This window comes from Scyliorhinus torazame, chromosome 5, assembly GCF_047496885.1.
Source record: "Scyliorhinus torazame isolate Kashiwa2021f chromosome 5, sScyTor2.1, whole genome shotgun sequence".
NCBI lineage: Eukaryota > Metazoa > Chordata > Chondrichthyes > Carcharhiniformes > Scyliorhinidae > Scyliorhinus > Scyliorhinus torazame.
Window position 1 is genome coordinate 140,377,090 of NC_092711.1, and position 19,370 is coordinate 140,396,459.

Sequence of the window (19,370 nt, forward strand, 5' to 3'; positions counted from 1 at the left end):
TACTCAGAGGGTTGTGACTCTTTGGAATTCTCTACCCCAGAGGGCTGTGGGAGCTCAGTCATTGAGTGTGTTTAAATCAGACTGACAGATTTCTAAATCCCAATAACACAAAGGGATATGGGGACAGTGTGGGATATAGGCGTCTTGAAGGGTGACATGAAGCACGCTGATGTTATCTGTTGGGTATCTCAACTTGGAACACCAGTTTGCGGAGGTGTGTAGTTTTGTTTTGCTTTGGTAGGAGAAGAACCCCCAGTGAGAACAGAATGCCCAGTCACCATGGAGCAATTATTCAAGAGTATTTATTAAAGTGAAGAAAAGACAAATACACATAAACAGGATAACTCTACTCTCACACAATTAAAATGCATGAATTACTAAACACCCACAGTGAACGTACCCTTGGTTACAAAATATATCTGCAATCCTGAACTCGGTAACACTTCCCCTGTACCCCAAACATCCAAATTAAATAACCAGCTCTAGTTACCACACAATACAGGGATGATACTCAAGTCTGGGAAACCTCCTTCTCTGGTCCAGCAAAGGTATTTCAAACCGTTGTCCCGAAGGTTTTCTGCACTGCCTTGGCTCTAAGACTTAGAAACATGTTTGGCTGTAAACTTGGTCTTCAGGCCGGGGGCTGGAACCTGCCTGTCTTTCTCGCTGAGTCTCCTCGATGTTAACTGCCACTCTTTGTCTCTCAGGGTCTGGTCAATTGTACCTTTTTTATTCCTTGATTATGTCTTCTGTGTATTTGGCTGTGTACCCCGATCAACTTCCTTGTCCACATATTAACATATGTATAGCTCATGGACTTCCCCCAATCTTCCATAATCTGTTTGTCTTCCATAAGCCATTCACATTTGATTCTTATCGAAACAGCTGCTCTAAACACGTTACCGGGGAGAGATGCATATCAATTGAGGACTTTGAATATTGTCTACTGCTGTCTCCAGGCAGATTTATGACAATGGCGGAACAGGCTCGATGGGCTGAATGGCCAACCCCTGGTCTTATGTTCCAATGATACAAAGATAGGTTGGAAAGTAAATTGTGAAGAGGACCTAAGGAGACTGCTAAGGGATATAGATAGGTTAATTGATTGGGCAAATGTATGCAAAATTGAAAATAATGTGGGAAAATGTGAAATTGTCCATTTTGACAGGAAGAATAAAAACAAAGCATTTTGTCTGCATGGTGAGAGATTGCAGAGCTCTGAGATTCAGAGGGATGTGGGTGTCCAAGAGCATGAATCACAAAAGGCGAGTATACAGGTACAGCAAGTAATTAGGAAACCTAATAGAATGTTATTGTTTATTGTGAGGGGAATTGAATACAAAAGTAGGGAGGTTATGCTTCAGTTATACAGGACATTGGTGAGACCACATCTGGAGCACTGTGTACAGTATTGCTCTCATTTAAGGAATGATGTCAATGTGTTGGAAGCAGTTCAGAGAAGGTTTACTGGACTCATACCTGGAATTGGAGGCTGGTCTTATGAGGAATGATTGGACAGGCTGGGCTTGTGTCCGATGGAGTTTAGGTGACTTGATTGAATCGTATAAGATGCTGATGGGCCTCGACAGGATGGATGTCGGAGAATTAATAAATTGGCATCACTTTAAAAGTAATAACTTGCCCACTGAAGACAGGGGAGCACCTTTTCTCTCAGAGGGTTGTGAGTCTTTGGAACTCTCTTCCTCAAAGGGCAGTGCAATATTTTGAAGGCAGAGCTGGATAGATTCTTGATCAGGGGGTGAAAGGTTATCGGGGGTCAGCGGGAATGTGCAGTTGAGGTTACATCAGATCAGCCATGAACTTATTGAAAGGTGGAGCAGGCTCGAGGGGCCGAGTGGCCTACTCCTGCTCCTAATCCGTATGTTATTACATCCTTTATAATAGATTGTAGCATTTTCCCTCCTACTGATATCAGACTAATGGGTCTGTGGTTCCCTGTTTTCTCTCTCCCTCCTTAAATAGTGGGGTTACATTTACCACCTTCCAATCTGCAGGAACCATTCCAGAATCTATAGAATTGTGAAAGATGATCACCAATGTATCCACTGTCTCTACAGCCGCCTCTTTCAGCACTCTGGGATGTAGAGCATCAACGTTTGGGGATTTATTAACTTTCAACCACATTAATTTCTCAGGTACTACTTTTTCACTAATACTAATCTCTTTCAGTTCCTCGTGCTCACTGGTCCCTTGGTTCTCCAGTGTTTTTGGGACAATTTCTGTATCTTCCTCCGTGAAGACAGACACACACTGTTGTTTTGGGTTTTTTTTAAATTTAGAGTGCCCAATTCATTTTTTCCAATTAAGGGGCAATTTAGCGTGTTCAATCCACCTACCCTGCACATCTTTTGGGTTGTGGGGGTGAGACCCACGCAAACACGGGGAGAATGTGCAAACTCCACACAGACAGTAACCCAGAGCCGGGATCGAACCTGGGACCTCGGCGCCGTGAGGCGGCAGTGCTACCACTGCGCCACCATGCTGCCCTGACACACATTGTTTAGTGACTCTGCCATTTCCTTACTCCCCATTATAAACTCTCCTGTCTCTGTCGGGAATGGACTCACCTTAGTCTTTGCTAACCTTTTCCTTTTCACATTCCTATAGGAGCTTTTCCAGTCGGTTTTTATCTTTCTCCCCAGTTTGCTCTCATATTCTATTTTCTCTTTATCAGTTTCTTGGTCCACCTTTGCTGAATTCCAAAACAAGTTCCCAGTCCTCAGGCTCACTACTATTTTGGACACTTTATGAGCTTCTTCCTTTGATCTCATGGAATCCTTAAATTTTCTTGTTGGACACGAGTTTCATCACTTTTCCTGTTGGATAACTGTTCCTTAAAATAATCTATCGTAAATATTGCATAATTCTTTAATTAGGTCTGTCCATCAAATTTTGATATGGTGCGACTGAGAAATTGCTTTCCCACAAAACTTTACCCATTGCCATGGAAACTGGACTAGGAACGCTGCCCAGATTTTCATACCAACAAAATGTGTCCTTGCTTCTGCCTGGCCTGATTTAATCGGATCATTCCCATGCTATTCAGCAGTTTTCACGGTCATGTTTGAAATGTGAGTTTAATAAACCATTTTACTTCTCAACCATTTCTTCCTTTCAACTAATTTCTTTTAAAAAGCTAGATTTCTATCAGTAACTCAATATCTTCTCACCTCCAAACACCCATTCACTGTGAGCTTCTTGGAAAACTTGTTGCAGGTATTCACAACAAGGCTCAAAGTGCATCAGCCCATTGCAGGCAAAGTGGTGAGATGGTACTGGGACAGCAGCGTGGTTAGCACGGCAGCCTCACAGCGTCAGGGGCACTGGTACGATTCCGACCTCAGGGGCTGTGTGTGTGTGGAGTTTGCACTTTCTCCCTGTGGCTCCGTGGGTTTCCTCCCAAAGTCCAAATATGTGCAGGTTAGGTGGATGGCCATTCTAAATTGTTCCTTAGTGTCCAAAAGGTTAGCTGGGGTTATGGGGAGAGGGTTGGTGCAGATTTGATGGGCTGAATGGCCTACTTCTGCACTGTAGGAATTCCATGAGACCAGCCAGTCAGCAGAAAGAAACCATCAACCATCCTCATTGACCACCTGCCAGAATGAACAGAATGCAGTCCTGGATGTAACCGAGAGCAGAAACAATAGCAGCAGAATCCAACCCCTGGAGTCACTTGTGAATTTGTTGGTGAATCAGCAGATGCAATGCATCACAAAATTCCTTCCCACGTTGAGAGCAGATAAATGGCCTCTCCTCAGTGAAAACATGTCAGTGTCTCTGCAGGTGGGATGGATCACTGAATGCCTTGATCTACTCAGAGCAGGTGTATGGCTTCTCCCTGGTGTGAATCCGCTGGTGTGGCTGTAGGTTGGATAAATGATTGAATCCCTTCTCACACTGAAAGCAGGTGAACGGCTTCTCCCCAGTGTGAATTCGCTGGTGTCTCCGCAGGTGAGATTACCGAGTGAATCCCTTCTCACACTGAGAACAGTTAAACGGCTTCTCCCCAGTGTGAACTCGTTGGTGCTTCTGCAGGCTGGATAACTGAGTGAATCCCTTCCCACACTGAATGCAGGTGAATGGCCTCTCCCCAGTGTGAATTCGCTGGTGTGTCTGCAGGCTGCTTGACTGAGTGAATCCCTTCCCACACACAGAGCAAGTGAAAGGCCTCTCCCCAGTGTGAACTCGCTGGTGCGTCTGCAGGCTGCATAACACAGTGAATCCCTTCCCACACACAGAGCATGTGAACGGCTTCTCCCCAGTGTGAACTCGCTGGTGTGTCTGCAGGTTGCCTAACCGACTGAATCCCTTCTCACACTTAGAACAGTTAAATGGCTTCTCCCCAGTGTGAACCCGCTGGTGTGCCTGCAGGCTGCCTGACTGAGTGAATCCCATCCCACACTGAATGCAGGTGAATGGCCTCTCCCCAGTGTGAACTCGCTGGTGTCTCTGCAGGCTGCCTGACTGACTAAATCCCTCCCCACACTGAGAGCAGGTGAACGGCCTCTCCCCAGTGTGAACTCGCTGGTGTCCCTGCAGGTTGCCTGACTGAGTGAATCCCTTCCCACACACAGAGCAGGTGAATGGTCTCTCCCCAGTGTGAACTCGCTGGTGTCTCTGCAGGTTGCCTGACTCAGTGAATCCCTCCCCACACTGAGAGCAGGTGAACGGCCTCTCCCCACTGTGAAATCGCTGGTGTGACTTCAGATTCTCTAACCGAGTGAATCCCTTCCCACACACACAGCAGGTGAATGGTCTCTCCCCAGTGTGACTGCGTCGATGGGCTTCCAGCGCAGATGGGAATCTGTATCCCTTCCCACAGTCCCCACATTTCCATGGTTTCTTCATTTTATGTGTCTCCTTACATCTCTTCAGGTTGGAGAATCATTTGAAGCCATGATCTCACGAAGAACACGTGTACCGTCTCTCCCGGCTGTAAATGGTGCGATGTTATTTCAGACTGTGTCTGTCAGTGCTCTGGAACACTCTCACTCGGGTGTGTCTGTCTCGATACTTTTCCAGTCACACTGATGTTTAAAATCTTTTGAAGTCGACAGACCAGGCAAACATTTCTCCTTCTAGATTTAATGGCCAATGATATTCAGGTCCCAAGGAATCGTGTGACTCTGTCAGATCGAGACGTGATGTTTGAGATTTCTGTCTGTAATTCCTCCTCTCCCAATATCCTGTAAAAACAAGTTACAAAACTCATCATTGTCAGTACAGGATAGAAATTCAGAACAGACAATTCTAATTTTTATGGAACATTCTTTTCTCTCTCGTTCCCCACAAGCTGTAAATCTCCATCCCACACACTCTCCCTCCATTCTCACTCTGCTGTATCTAATATTCACCCTCCCAATTCTCCTGAAGGTGCTGATTCAGGCTGATTGACAGATCCATGCTCACTGCTTCCAGTCCTGGACACAGAGATCATAACAAATAGGAGCTGCAGTTGGCCATTCAGCCCAATCGAGCATGCTCCCCCATTCAATGAGATCATTGATCGATCGACCTCAGCAGCATTTTCCCACACATATCCCTTCATGTCTTCAATATCGAGAATCTTCCCAATCTTACTCTTGAATATCTGCGAAGACTGGGGCTTCATAGTCCTCTTGCTATCCACGGCCGGTGAACATGCCACCCACATTTTCAATTCTCTCACCTTTGCTGATGGTGAAGATAAATCAAAATTCAAGACGGTCCTCCTCAAGTTTGACAGTCACTGCAACATCGAGGTGAATGAAAGTTGAGCGCTATGTATTCCAACAGCGTTTGCAGGGTAAGGATGAACCTTTCCACTCCTTTCTCACCCACCTCCGCATCCTTGCGCAGTCCTGTAATTACGGGCCCACCTCTGACTCCATGATACGCGTCCAGATTGTTTTCGATGTTCAGTCGGAACCCTACGCCAGCAGCTCCTCAAGGTAAAGCAGCTCACCCGAGCGATTGCCATTGAGACCTGCTTGCTACACGAACACGCCATTAGTCGGTGTTCCCACATCCAAGCGGCTGAAACGGCGCGGGAAGATCCCCACGAGGCAGAACGGGTCCAAGCAAATCCAGGGCCTCAGCCTGGATGAGGGCGGCCATTTTGCGCACTTTTTGCGGACTCCAGTGCTTGTGCGCACCGAACGAGGGAACGGTGACGTCGACGAACGTACTGCGCAGGCGCACACCACGTACGACTGCACCGCACATGCACAGTGGCGCAGCGAACGAGGCGACGGCGACGTCGATGAACGTACTGCGCAGGCGCACACCACGTACGACCGCACAGCGCATGCACGGTGGCGCAGCGAACGAGGCGACGGCGACGAACGTACTGCGCAGGCGGGCACCATGTACGACCGCACAGCGCATGCACGGTGGCACAGCGAACGAGGCGACGGCGACGTCGACGAACGTACTGCGCAGGCGGGCACCATGTACGACCGCACAGCGCATGCACGGTGGCACAGCGAACGAGGCGACGGCGACGTCGACGAACGTACTGCGCAGGCGGGCACCATGTACGACCGCATCGCGCACGCGCGGTGGCGCAGCGAATGTACCGACGCTACAATGTGCGGCAACAGTGGCTCCGCCCACTTAAAGCGGCAATGCCCTGGCAAATCCCGACAATGCCTGAGATGTGGCAAATTTGGCCACTATGCTGCTTTCTGCAGATCAGCTCAGCCTGCCAACTCGTCGCTCCAGCCAGCCTCGCAGGAATGTCCGGGTCATTCAACCCACGGTCACCGAGTCCGATTCGGACCTGCTACTCGATATTGACACCGAGGACCCGAAGGTGCCTTTTCGAGTCGGTATCGTTACAAAAAACAGGGTGTCCCCAAAGCAAAGAATCCAGCCTCTATCGGTATACAGCATCGATCCAGACTATAAGTGGTGTGCCCCCGTTACGGTCATCGGTCCCAAATACGATTCCGCCTGGACACTGGTGCCTCCGCCAATCTCAATGCGCGGTCTGACCTCCAAAGCCTTTGTGTCAAACTGGTCAGCCTGCCAGCTATTAGATTATAATGGCAATGCCATTGCTGCCAGCGGTTCATGCCAACTTGAAGTGACGCACAGGTCTCGCAAAGCCATCCTTCCCTTTTTAAATCGTGGGCTCCTCGAAGCCTCCCTGTTTGGCGCGCAGGCATGCAAGCTGTTGAACCTAGTTCAGAGAGTTCCCTCTCTCTCTCTCCTGCTGACGCATCTGCCTTTCAGGACACTGACTTCAGGGCGCAGCTCGATGACTTCAGGGCGCAGCTCGATGCCATTATCAACCAGTACCATGATGTCTTCGAGGGCATGGGCACGCTCCCGTACACCTACAAGGTTTTATTAAAACTGGATGCCACGCCTGTGGTGCACGCACCTCGCAGGGTCCCAGCACCCCTTAAGGACCGCCTCAAGCAGCAGCTGCAAGACCTCCAGAACCAAGGAGTGATTTCCAAAGTCACGGAACCAATCGACTGGGTCAGCTCCATGGTGTGTGTAAAAAAGCCTTCCGGCGAATTGAGAATTTGCATTGATCCCAAGGATCTAAATCGCAATATTATTAGAGAGCATATCCAATTCTCAAGGGCGAAGAGCTCACAGAGATGGCTCGGGCCAAGCTCTTCACCAAACTCGATGCCTCAAAAAGGATTCTGGCAAATCCAGCTAGATAAATCCAGCAGGAAACTCTGCACATTTCACACCCCCTTTGGCAGATATTGTTACAACAGGATGCCGTTTGGGATCATATCTTCATCAGAAGTGTTCCATAGGATTATGGAACAAATGATGGAAGGCATTGAAGGTGTTCACGTCTATGTCGATGACACAATCATTTAGTCCACCACCCCGCAGGAGCATGTTAGTCGCCTCCAGCGCGTATACATGAGCATGGCCTCCTCCTCAACAGGGCCAAATGCTCTTTTGGTCAGACGGAACTCAAGTTCCTCGGGGACCACATCTCCCAATTGGGTGTGCAGCCGGATGCAGACAAGGTAGCTGCCATCACAGCTATAAAAACACCAGAGGACAACAAGGCGGTCCTCCGATTTTTGGGCATGGTCAATTTTTTAGGGGAATTCATCCCTCACCTCGCCTCTCATACCACGGCTCTCAGGAACCTGGTCAGGAAGACGACAGACTTCCAATGGCTCCCTGCCCACGAGCGCGAATGGAGAGAACTCAAGACAAAACTGACCACAGCCCCTGTCTTAGCTTTCTTTGATCCAGCAAAGGAGACCAAGATTTCGACCGATGCCAGTCAATCCGGCACTGGGGCAGTGCTCCTTCAATGTGATGAGGCTTCATGGGCCCCCGTTGCATATGCGTCACGTGCGATGACCCCCACGGAGCAGCTCTACGCGCAGGTAGAAAAGGAGCGCTTGAGCCTTCTGACCGGTGTGGTTAGGTTTCATGATTATGTGTATGGACTTCCTCAATTCACCGTCGAGACCGACCATCGCCCGCTGGTCAATATAATACAGAAAGACTTGAACGACATGACGCCTCGCCTCCAGCGTATTCTTCTCAAGCTCCGGCGATACGACTTCCAGCTGGTATACACCCCAGGTAAAGACCTCATCATTGCTGACGCTCTCTCCAGGGTAGTCAACACTCCATGTGACCCAGCGGGATATGTCTGCCAGGTTGACGCCCATGTGGCATTCGCGGCCTCCAATCTACCTGCCTCGGATGAACGCCTCGTCCAAATTCGCCGCGAGACGGCGGCTGACCCCTTGCTACAGCGTGTCATGAGCCACCTAACAGACGGGTGGCTCAAGGGCCAATGCCCTCAATTCTATAATGTCAGAGATGATCTGGCGGGAGTAGACGGGGTTCTTCTAAAACTGGACCGCATTGTCATCCCGCATTGCATGCGCCAGCTTGTCCTGGAACAACTACACGAGGGCCACCTTGGCGTGGAAAAGTGCCACCGACGGGCCCGAGAGGCAGTGTACTGGCCCGGCATTAATGAGGACATAGCCAACACAGTGCTCAACTGTCCCACTTGTCAGCGCTTCCAGCCAGCCCAACCAAGCGAGACCCTGCAGCCCCATGAGTTGGTCACATCACCATGGACGAAGGTGGGCATCAATCTGTTCCACGCGCTGGGTAGAAACTATGTCCTGATCGTGGACTACTTTTCAAATTGCCCGGAAGTGATACGGTTGCACGACCTCAACTCGTCTGCAGTCATTCGTGCATGTAAAGAAACCTTTGCTCAACACGGCATCCCGCTCACGGTTATGTCGGACAATGGCCCTGCTTCGCCAGCCAAGAATGGTCCAACTTTGCCAGGTGGTACAATTTTCCCCATGTGACACACAGCCCCCTGTACCCTCAATCCAACGGCAAAGCGGAGAAGGGAGTACATATACTCAAACGGCTCCTATGCAAGCCTGCCGATGCTGGGTCCGATTTCTACCTTTCCTTGCTGGCCTATCGCTCCGCTCCATTGTCCACTGGCCTGTCGCCAGCCCAGTTACTCATGGGTTGCACCCTGAGGACGACGGTGCCGTCCATCCATGTCCCAGACCTCGACATCTTTCTGGTCCTTCGCCAGATGCAGCTGTCTCATGCACAGCACAAGGCAACTCATGACTCCCGTGCAGCTGATCTCCCTGCTCTGGCCCCAGATGACAACGTCCGCGTCCATCTTCCGGATGGTGGCTGGTCTGCAACTGCTGTTGTCCTTCGGCAGGTGCCCCCCGACCCCCACTCGTTCCTGGTTCATCTACAGGATGGCTCTATTCTGCGCCGCAATCGACGCGTCCTTCGTCTCGTTCCACACTCGCCACGTGATCCTGCCATGGACTATGCAGAGCTCCCTGTCACTCTGCCTCCCCCTGACTTTGACGCAGTCAAGCCCGCTCCTGAACCGGCGGCTCTCGACCCACCCTTGAGGCGGTCAACCAGAATTTGTCACCCACCTCAGAGACTAAATTTATGAACTTTTCGAAATTATGGACTCTCTCAATTGTCTCGTTGCTTTGTTTGATCGTTTCCCTGGTTTGTATATAGTGTTGATCTCGTTACTCTTGTTGCAAACTGCTTCTCTACACCAGGCACCTTCCCATGTAAATAGCTTAAGTTCTCGTGTACCTAGTCCTGTAAATATGTCTTCGCACCCCACACGTAGTTCGGAACATTCTCACCTCACATTATTTATTGCCACACACATACATTTCTTTATAAAAAGGGGGATGTCATAATATACACCAGTATATCATGGTGCAGACACACACACTGATGGACACACAGCAAGACCAATCAACACACACAACACCGCAGCCAATCACCAGTTCGAGCACACTCACTATGTAGACAGAAGGCATCAGAGTTCCCGCTCGTTCGGGATGCAGCTTCTCAGAAGGACAGAGCTTACAGCACAGATCTTCACCATGTGCTGAGTGCATCGACTGGTTAGGACAGGCATAGGTCTTTAATTTAATCTAACATTGTGTTAACCCACAGTGAAAGTATGTTCAACAGTTTCTAACTTAATAAAATAGTGTTGTACTATTTTAAGTGTTGGTGGCCTGTATGTGTTCCACGGATCCAGAGCACCCAACACAACAAACACATATCTCTGTCTGATATTATATTTCTCCATAGCAAGATGGCGCCAGAGTGTGGCGACCCTGTGCAAGCTCTCTCCACAGATCCTCTTATAAGCTTACTAACCTTTTAAAAGTTAATTCTAACAATAATTCCCGTACCAGCCTCCCCGGACAGGCGCCAGAATGTGGCGACTAGGGGCTTTTCACAGTAACTTCATTGCGGTGATAATGTAAGCCGACTTGTGACAATAAAGATTATTATCTCTAACCTTTCTCTTTTATGTTCTCTTGCAGGTCTGAAGCTCTTCACATGATGTTTTTGGGGGATTTCCCTCAGTCTGGTCTCAGTAAATAGACCAAGTCGGATTGTAGGTAAAATCTATTTTATTCTAAACAGCTTGCAAGCCTGACTTTCTCTGATAACAGCAGGACACCACACCAGAGTTCATGAGATTTCCAGAGCAAGTGAGAACAAAGACACAAAGCATCTTGTTTCATAACATCAATGTAGCATCAAGTTACACACACACACGACCAAATAAGGTAACAATGGCAAATGTAAGGTTTTCATCGGTTTTCCCACATTCCTTGACCTAGCCATATAAGGGGAGCTTTGCAATTACTGACCCCAATAGGTTCATCTCACATTCCTTAACCTTGAGGCCCCTTTCTCCCAGTATCCCCTGCAACAAAGAAATGGTCCCAGTGGCTGCCCATCCCCCTCTTCATGCTTTGCGAAATCTCAGTGACAGGCAATTCCAGACTGCTACCCATTTTCTCCAGCCGAAGCGAGAGATGTTTAATAGTCCGCTACCCGAAGCCAGACAAATAAATGTGTCAAGCTGAGGGAGTCTTTAAGAGAGAGAGAGAGAGACCTGGGCCAAGCTTTGCAGAGTCTGCACCCTCCCTGGATTCACTTCCTTTCCCTTCAGTTGCTGCAAGTGACCAATTGAAGGTGAGAATGAGGAAAGAAATGGAAAGGGGGAGAAAAGAAAGTGTTTGACTCACAGGTGCTGGAGGCAGGAGGGAGTTTCAGTCCGTGAGCAGCTCAATATCCAGCCACACAAAGCCCGCGCGCTGGTTGACTGGAGGACCAGAGTCCTTCCGGTCCGACAAGTCTTCCCTTTGACCTGAGCCGGGCTGAAGGTCTGAATTGAAGGCGCGCGCGCATGTTTTGGGGGTGATGCGCATGTGCAGGTAGGGTGGGGACAGGGACAAAGCGGCGCACTGATCATTGTGTGTCTCTCTCACCCCCACGTGGCGTTCCGCCCCTCATTGTGTGTCAGCGGCGGATTGACCAATGGAAAGCCGGGAGGACCGGAAGGACTCTGCTCCTCCAGCCAATTAAAGCTTCCCCATTGTCTGAATGCGGAAGCTGAACATCGAGCAACGCTGCTGCTTTGAGCTAAGATTGAGCTTCGCACAGACTGAAACCTCCTCCTGTCTTCAACATCTGTGAGTCAAACACTTTATTTTCTCCCCCTTTGGCAATATCAAGGCAGATATTGCCAAAGCAACAATGCGCATGGTGGACGAGTCCATCCCCTTCCAGGTGGAGAGCGACATGTCAGAGGTTGCCCTCAACGTCTGCAAGATTCGACACTCCTCAGTCAAAAAAGAAGCTCAATCCATTGTGGAAGCTGTGCGGCACTGGAGGCACTACCTCGCTGGTAGGAGGTTCACCCTCGCCACCAGCCAATGGTCGGTGGCCTTCATGTTCAACAATACACAGCGGGGCAAGATCAAAAATGATAAAATCTTGAGGTGGAGGATCGAACTCTCCACCTGGAATTACGATATTGTGTATCGTCCTGGGAAGCTCAATGAGCCCCTAGATGCCCTGTCCCGCGGCACATGTGCCAGCGCGCAAGATGACCGACTCCGGGCCATCCACAACGACCTCTGCCACCCGGGGGGTCACCCGGCATATCCACTACATCAAGGCCCGTAACCTGCCCGACTCCACTGAGGAGGTCAGGACCATGACCAGGGACTGCAAAATCTGCGCGGAGTGTAAGCCGCACTTCTATCGACCAGATAAGACCCACCTGGTGAAGGCATTCCAGCCCTTCGAGCACCTCAGCATCGACTTCAAAGGGTCCCTCCCCTCTACCGACCGCAACGCGTATTTTCTCAATGTCGTTGACGAGTGCTCCCGCTTCCCCTTTGCAATCCCTTGCCCCGACATGACCGCGGCCACTGTCATTAAGGCCCTGCATAGTATCTTCACCCTGTTCGGTTTCACCATTTACGTCCACAGTGACCGGTGCGCCTCGTTTATGAGCGACGAACTGCATCAGTACCTGCTCGGTAAGGGCATCGCCTCGAGCAGGACTACCAGTTACAACCCCCGGGGAAACAGACAGATGGAGGGGGAGAAAGCGACAGTTTGGAAGGCCGCCCTCCTGGCCCTACGGTCCAAGAGTCTCCCAGTTTCCCGCTGGCAGGAGGTCCTCCCCGACACGCTCCACTCCATTAGGTCACTCCTTTGCAAGGCCACGAACGAGACCCGTCATGACCGCCTATTTGTTTTGTAGCCACGTAAAATGGCTGCGTTCCGATTAATCTGGCCAAAACCCAGTTTGAAAGGGCGAACCCGAAAGACTGCTGGGAAAAGCAGCTAACAAGACACAAGCAGGCAGCTGCAGACAGTATTGCATATTCGGCTCTGGGGAAGTTAGCCCAGATCAATACTCAGGGCTATCAACAGCCCATCAACCCAGGTATTTGCAGTTACATTCAGGACTGTTTGCAGCCCATCTATTCAGACATCTGCAGTTAAATCGGCTATCCCCGGGAACAATTGCAACATATTAGCAATTGAATACCGGGCCAGACCTGTCGGCGCCTGCAGTGGCCGAAACAAAGACAGGTGAGCGACCACCCCCCGATCGAGGAATCGCCTCACCATTGGACACATCGACCCAGGGATTGGGGACAAATCCAATCACTTGGGACTCAGGGTCAAGGGCTGCCCCAGGAGGCGGGAAAAGTGAGGGGCCAAGTTCAGATCTCGCTCTCTCTCCTCTTCGCCTGCTCGAGACCTTCGCAAGAACAACCGGCAACAGTAAGTTTGAATCCAGCGATCGCTATCCGGTAGAGACACCTAGCCACCGACCTGTAGCAGCCTTTTAAATCCCGCGGGCCAGATCTGATTGGACAAGCCATTCGTTTCGCTGACCTGGTGGGCTCTTCCTAAAGTTAAGTATTGGCCAGTCATGATAGGTTTATTATATAGAAAGTAGTATTAGGGTATTAATATTGCTTGTTGTATATAATAAATGACCGTTGTTTTAATCCTTACTAAGCGGTGTGCTGTATTATTAATCATAACCTGAACTTGAACCACGTGGCGGTATCAGAAAGATACCTGGCGACTCGTGAGCAAAGGTGACGTAATCAGAGCCAATAGACTAAAGCTAAAAAGAGCAACAGTTTTCCCTAGGAAATCCACCTCCGGGGTCTCGCTTCTGTCCTGCCTGACGACACTGGGGCCTGTACTGCTGCGAAAACACATGAGGAGCCATTCGTCCGACCCCCTGGCCGAGAGGGTCCAGCTCCTTCACGCCAACCCCCAGTATGCGTACGTGGCGCACCACGACAGCCAACAAGATACAGTCTCTCACCGGGACCTGGCACCCGCAGGTTCCCCTGCGGCCATCACCTACCCCCACCCCCCCCCCCTCCACCCTCCACCGAATTGCACTCCCGCCCCTGCATGGCCTACACCCCCCTCCTACACCCCTTCCCCCCATCACCGATCTACAGGGATGAAGCTCCAGAAGACACGCTCCCGGAGTCAACACCCGTGCCTGCAGCGGCGAATTCAACACCTGTGCCCGTAACGACGAGTTCAATACCCGTGCCCGCAGCGAAACCAGAGCTCAGGCGGTCGCAGCGAACACTCAAGACGCCAGACAGACTCAACTTGTGAGCCACTTCACCCCCGCTGAACTTCAATTTTGAAGGGGGTGAATGTGGTGAATGTATTACAGCAACCATTCACCACTGTATTACATTACATTGTACTATGTTGATGTCCTTGTGGGCTCCACCTATGGATCATTGTATTACATTACATTGCATTGTATCATGTTGGTGCCCTTGTGGGCTCCGCCCCTGGCTCCACCCCCTCGAGGGAGGTATATAGATCTGCTGCCCTGCAGGCGGCTCTCAGTACAGAGCAGCCGCAGGCACAGTTCCAGCTGATTAAAACCACTGTTCACTTCAACTCTCCGCCTCATGTGAATTGATGATCGCATCAAGGAAATTGTAACCACCACTGTAAATAAGGTAAGATAAAGAACAACAATGTATGTACGCAAACAATTGAACCCGACCGATGTGTAAATATGTCTCTTTATCCTCTGTCTCCGACTGTTTTTCCATGCTTATCCTTGTTCTATACACCACAAAAAAATCAATAAAAACATTTTAAAAAATGTTTTTATTGGCATTTTCAATTCTGTATTGTTGCGTTTCGTGTCCATCATTGTGCAGTACATGTAACATTTTCCTGTCTATTTACATCTTGTCACCATCTATCTCAGTGCTCTGTCTTCGCCGCCCCTCCTGCCCCAACACCCCCCCTCCAGTTCACACGGGTGAGGTACCACCCCTCCCTTCCGCGCTCTCCCCTTCTCCCCCCTCTTTTCCCTTGTGTTTTCTGCCGCGTCTGCCTTGCGGTTGGGTGAGGGGGGGGTCTTCCGCCTGCCCCCCTTTGTGGCATCCCCTTCATTCCCTCTGGTTCCCTCTTTTCTTCCCCCCCCCCCCCCACCCTTCCCCCTGCTCGTGCGTTCCTGGTCGTTTCTTTCTAGTTTTCTTTCTCTCTCATCATTGTTGGCTTCTAACAGGTTTTGGAACAAGCCGACGAACTTCCCCCAAGTATCCAGGAGACCTTCTTCTGACCCTCGGATGGCGTACTTAATCTTCTCCAGATCAGGACAGCGAGCCAGTCTGCAGCTTTGGGTGGTGCTGCCAATCGCCAGCCGAGCAGGATTCTCCGGCGTGCGATTTGGGAAGCGAAAGCAAGGGCGTCGGCCCCCTTCCCCATGTGTAGCTCCGGCTGCTCTGATTGCCACATTTGAGCATGGTTTCACCCTCACCCCCACAACCTTGGACATTGCCTCGGAGAAGGCTGTCCAGAAGCAGCAAGCTTGGGATAAGCCCAGAACATGTGGGTGTGGTTGACCGGGCCCCTCTGGCACCGCTCACACTTGTCCTCTGTTGTGTTATGCTTCTTCATGTAGCATAAGCTGCTTCCTTGATGTCTGCTCTGACAAAGGAAGGTTCCGACTTGGAGATAGGTTTAACACATTCATTGAACAGGTAACAATTCTCCTACTTGAGTTCGACTCTCCTGCTCATCTTGCTATAGTAACTCAGTCTAACTAACCAGTCTGCTCTCAGCCACGCGGTGGGTGTGATGCTTCTGACCTGCCCCTGTCCTTCTCTCTAAGTGTCACAACTTTTCTTGTTAGCCACAGTTGCATCATCTTTCCTTTTGGATTTTTGATTCTTGAAGGAATTTATGTAAATGTGTAAGAATTCCTTAAATGCTAGTGATTCCCTATCTATAATCCTAACTTTTATTGTAATTTACCAATCTACCAGATGCAACTTGCCCTCATACCGCGACAGTTTCACTGTGAGAAACACACATATAAATTATACAAGAGAACCATATAACCACCATACCCCATCTTCATGGCAATGTGGCAAGCTTTGGGAGGTTCCAAACAGAAATGGGAATTAAATATCTTTTAACTTCCAAACACCCTTTCACTCTCTGATCCTTGGGAAATTTGCAACCAGGTATTCGCAACAAAAGGCGGCACGTTGGCACAGTGATTAGCACAGCTGCCTACGGCACTGAGGACCCGGGTTCGATCCTGACCCTGTGTCACTGTCTGTGTGGAGTTTGCACATTCTCCCAGTGTCTGTGTGGGTTTCACCCCCACACCCAAAGTACAGTTAAATGAAGGTAACTACAGGGGCATGAGGGAGGAACTGACGAAAATTGACTGGGAGCAGAGCCTAGTGGGAAAGACAGTAGAACAGCAATGGCAGGAGTTTCTGGGTGTAATTGAGGACACAGTACAGAGGTTCATCCCAAAGAAAAGAAAGGTTATCAGAGGGCGGATTAGGCAGCCATGGCTGACAAAGGAAGTTAGGGAATGCATCAAAGCAAAAGAGAAAGCCTATAATGTGGCAAAGAGTAGTGGGAAGTCAGAAGATTGGGAAGACTACAAAAACAAACCGAGGATAACAAAGAGAGAAATAAGGAAAGAGAGAATCAAATATGAAGGTAGGCTAGCCAGTAACATTAGGAATGATAGTAAAAGTTTCTTTCAATACATTAAAAACAAACGGGAGGCAAAAGTTGACATTGGGCCGCTCCAAAATGACGCTGGTCATCTAGTGATTTTTGTCAGTTCCTCCCTCATGCCCCTGTAGTTACCTTTTATTTAACTGTAACACCTTTACATCTGATTCTACCTTCTTTCTTTCAAATTGGAGTTTGAATTCTACCATATTATGATCACTGCCTCCTAAGTGTTCCCTTACTTTTAAGATCTTTAATCAAGTCTGGCTCATTACATAACACTAAGTCCAGAATGGCCTGTTCCCTCGTGGGCTCCATCACAAGCAGTTCCAAAAAGCCCTCCTGTAAACATTCAATGAATTCCCTTTCCTTGGGTCCACTGGCAGCATTATTTACCCAGTCCACCTGCATATTGAAGTCCTCCATGATCACTGTGACCTTGCCTTTCTGACATGCACTTTCTATTTCGTGGTGCATTTTGTGCCCCCAGTCCTGACCACTGTTAGGAGGCCTGTACATAACTCCCATTATGTTTTTTTTGCCTTTGTGGTTCTTCAACTCTACCCACACAGACTCCACATCATCTGACCCTGTGTTGTTTAGTGCTATTAATTTAATTTCATTCCTAATTAACAAGGCAACCCCACCCCCTCTGCCCACCTCTCTGTCTTTTCGATAGGTTGTGAATCCCTGGATGTTTAAATGCCAGTCCTGAACCCCCTGCAACCATGTCTCTGTGATGCCTACCACATCATACCTGCCAGTCACAATCTGGGCCACAAGCTCATCTACCTTGTTCCGTACACTGCGCGCATTTAAATATAGCACCTTTAATTCTCTATTGACCGTCCCTTTTTGTTTTCTTAGTGTGGTGGATCTTGGTTTACTGAGCCTTTCCATACACTGTGTCATATTTTGTGGGATTGGGACTATCGTAACCTCTCCTGAGTTTCGTCTTTTCGTGCTTTTTTGTATTCCTAAGCAGCTACACTTCCCACTGATTACTTCACCTCTTGGTTCCCTGACTTTCCCTTCCCCCCCAATCTCTAGTTTAAAGTCCTATTGACCACCCTATTTACTCTTTTCGCCAGAACACTGATCCCAGCTCGGTTCAGGTGGAGACCATCCCAACGGTATAGGTCCCCCCTGTCCCAAAACTGATGCCAGTGTCCCATGAAAAGGAACCCCTCTTTCCCACACCACTCTTTCAGCCACGTGTTAACTTCCCTTATTCTTGCCTCCCTATGCCAATTTGCATGTGGCTCGGGCAGTAATCCGGAGATTATGACCCTTGAGGACCTGTTTTTTAATTTGAATCCTAGCCCTTTATAATCTCTAAACAGGTCCTCTTTTCTAGACTTGCCTAAGTTGTTGGTACCGACATGGACCACAACAACTGGATCCTCCCCCTCCAGTATCCTTTCAAGCCGGTCAGAGATGTCCCGCACCCTAGCACCGGGCAGGCAACATACCATGCGGGACTCTTTATCCTGCTCACAAAGGATATTATCTATCCCTCTGATAATAGAATCCCCTACAACTACAACTTGCCTATTTACTCCCTCCCCTTGAATGGCCTGCTGAACCATGGTGCCTTGGTCAGCTGACTCATCCTTCCTGCAGCCCTGTTCGCCATCCACACAGGGAGCAAGTGCCTCGTACCTGTTGGACAGGGTCAAGGGCTGAGGCTCCTGACTGCTGGTTCCCTTTACCTGCCTGACTTACAGTCACACCCTGCTGTCCCTGGCCACTGGCAGGATTTAAACTACTTACTCTGACAGGTGTGACTGCCTCCTGAAACACAGTGTCCAGGTAAGTCTCCCCCTCCCGGATGTGCCTCAGTGTTTGAAGCTCAGACTCCAGCTCATCAACTCTGAGCCGGAGCTCTTCGAGCAGCCAACACTTACTGCAGATGTGGTCGCTGCAGCTCGCAATGGGATCTGCCAGCTCCCACATCAAGCAGCTCAAGCACATCACCTGACCAGCCATCACTAATTAATTAATTAGTTTAATTTAAGTTTACGAGTTTAGCTGTGTTTTTTTTAAATTTGGTGCAGATTTGCTATCAACCAATCAGATCACAGCTTCCCTCTGACGTCACTTTTGGGGGAAAAACCTGGAAAACAAAGTTACCGTTAGGTTTTTATACTCACAGAGACTGCTCCTCCTCCTCCGAACGGCTCCCGAAATTAGGCCCGGAGAAAGAGAGAGAACAAAACAGTCGGGAAAAAGCACCTTCTCCCACTCTTCACCGAATTACCTCACTGCACCAAATTACCAAATTCTCATTCTGTCTGTATCTCACTCACTCAGGCTGTGTCTCCTTGACCAGCGCAATGCTTACTAAGTGCGCTTTCTGTCTGTCTTTTATACAGACTTTAGGATGAATCACACTAAAACTTCAAAGAGAAGAATACAATGTGTACCTTTGTGCCCCTTAACAGGCCTCACGTGACTGGCAGATAACTGCCTCTCAG

The 19,370-nt window shown here is 49.4% G+C and overlaps 1 long non-coding RNA gene across 1 annotated transcript; it reads right to left on the reverse strand.

Annotated features, from left to right (window-relative positions):
- Positions 1–286: 286 nt before the first annotated feature.
- LOC140421897 (uncharacterized) lies at positions 287–11,897 on the reverse strand. Its single transcript, XR_011947155.1, has 2 exons — positions 11,577–11,897; positions 287–5,207 (listed from the first exon to the last, which is right to left on the reverse strand). It is a non-coding gene; the product is annotated as an uncharacterized lncRNA (long non-coding RNA).
- Positions 11,898–19,370: the final 7,473 nt, after the last annotated feature.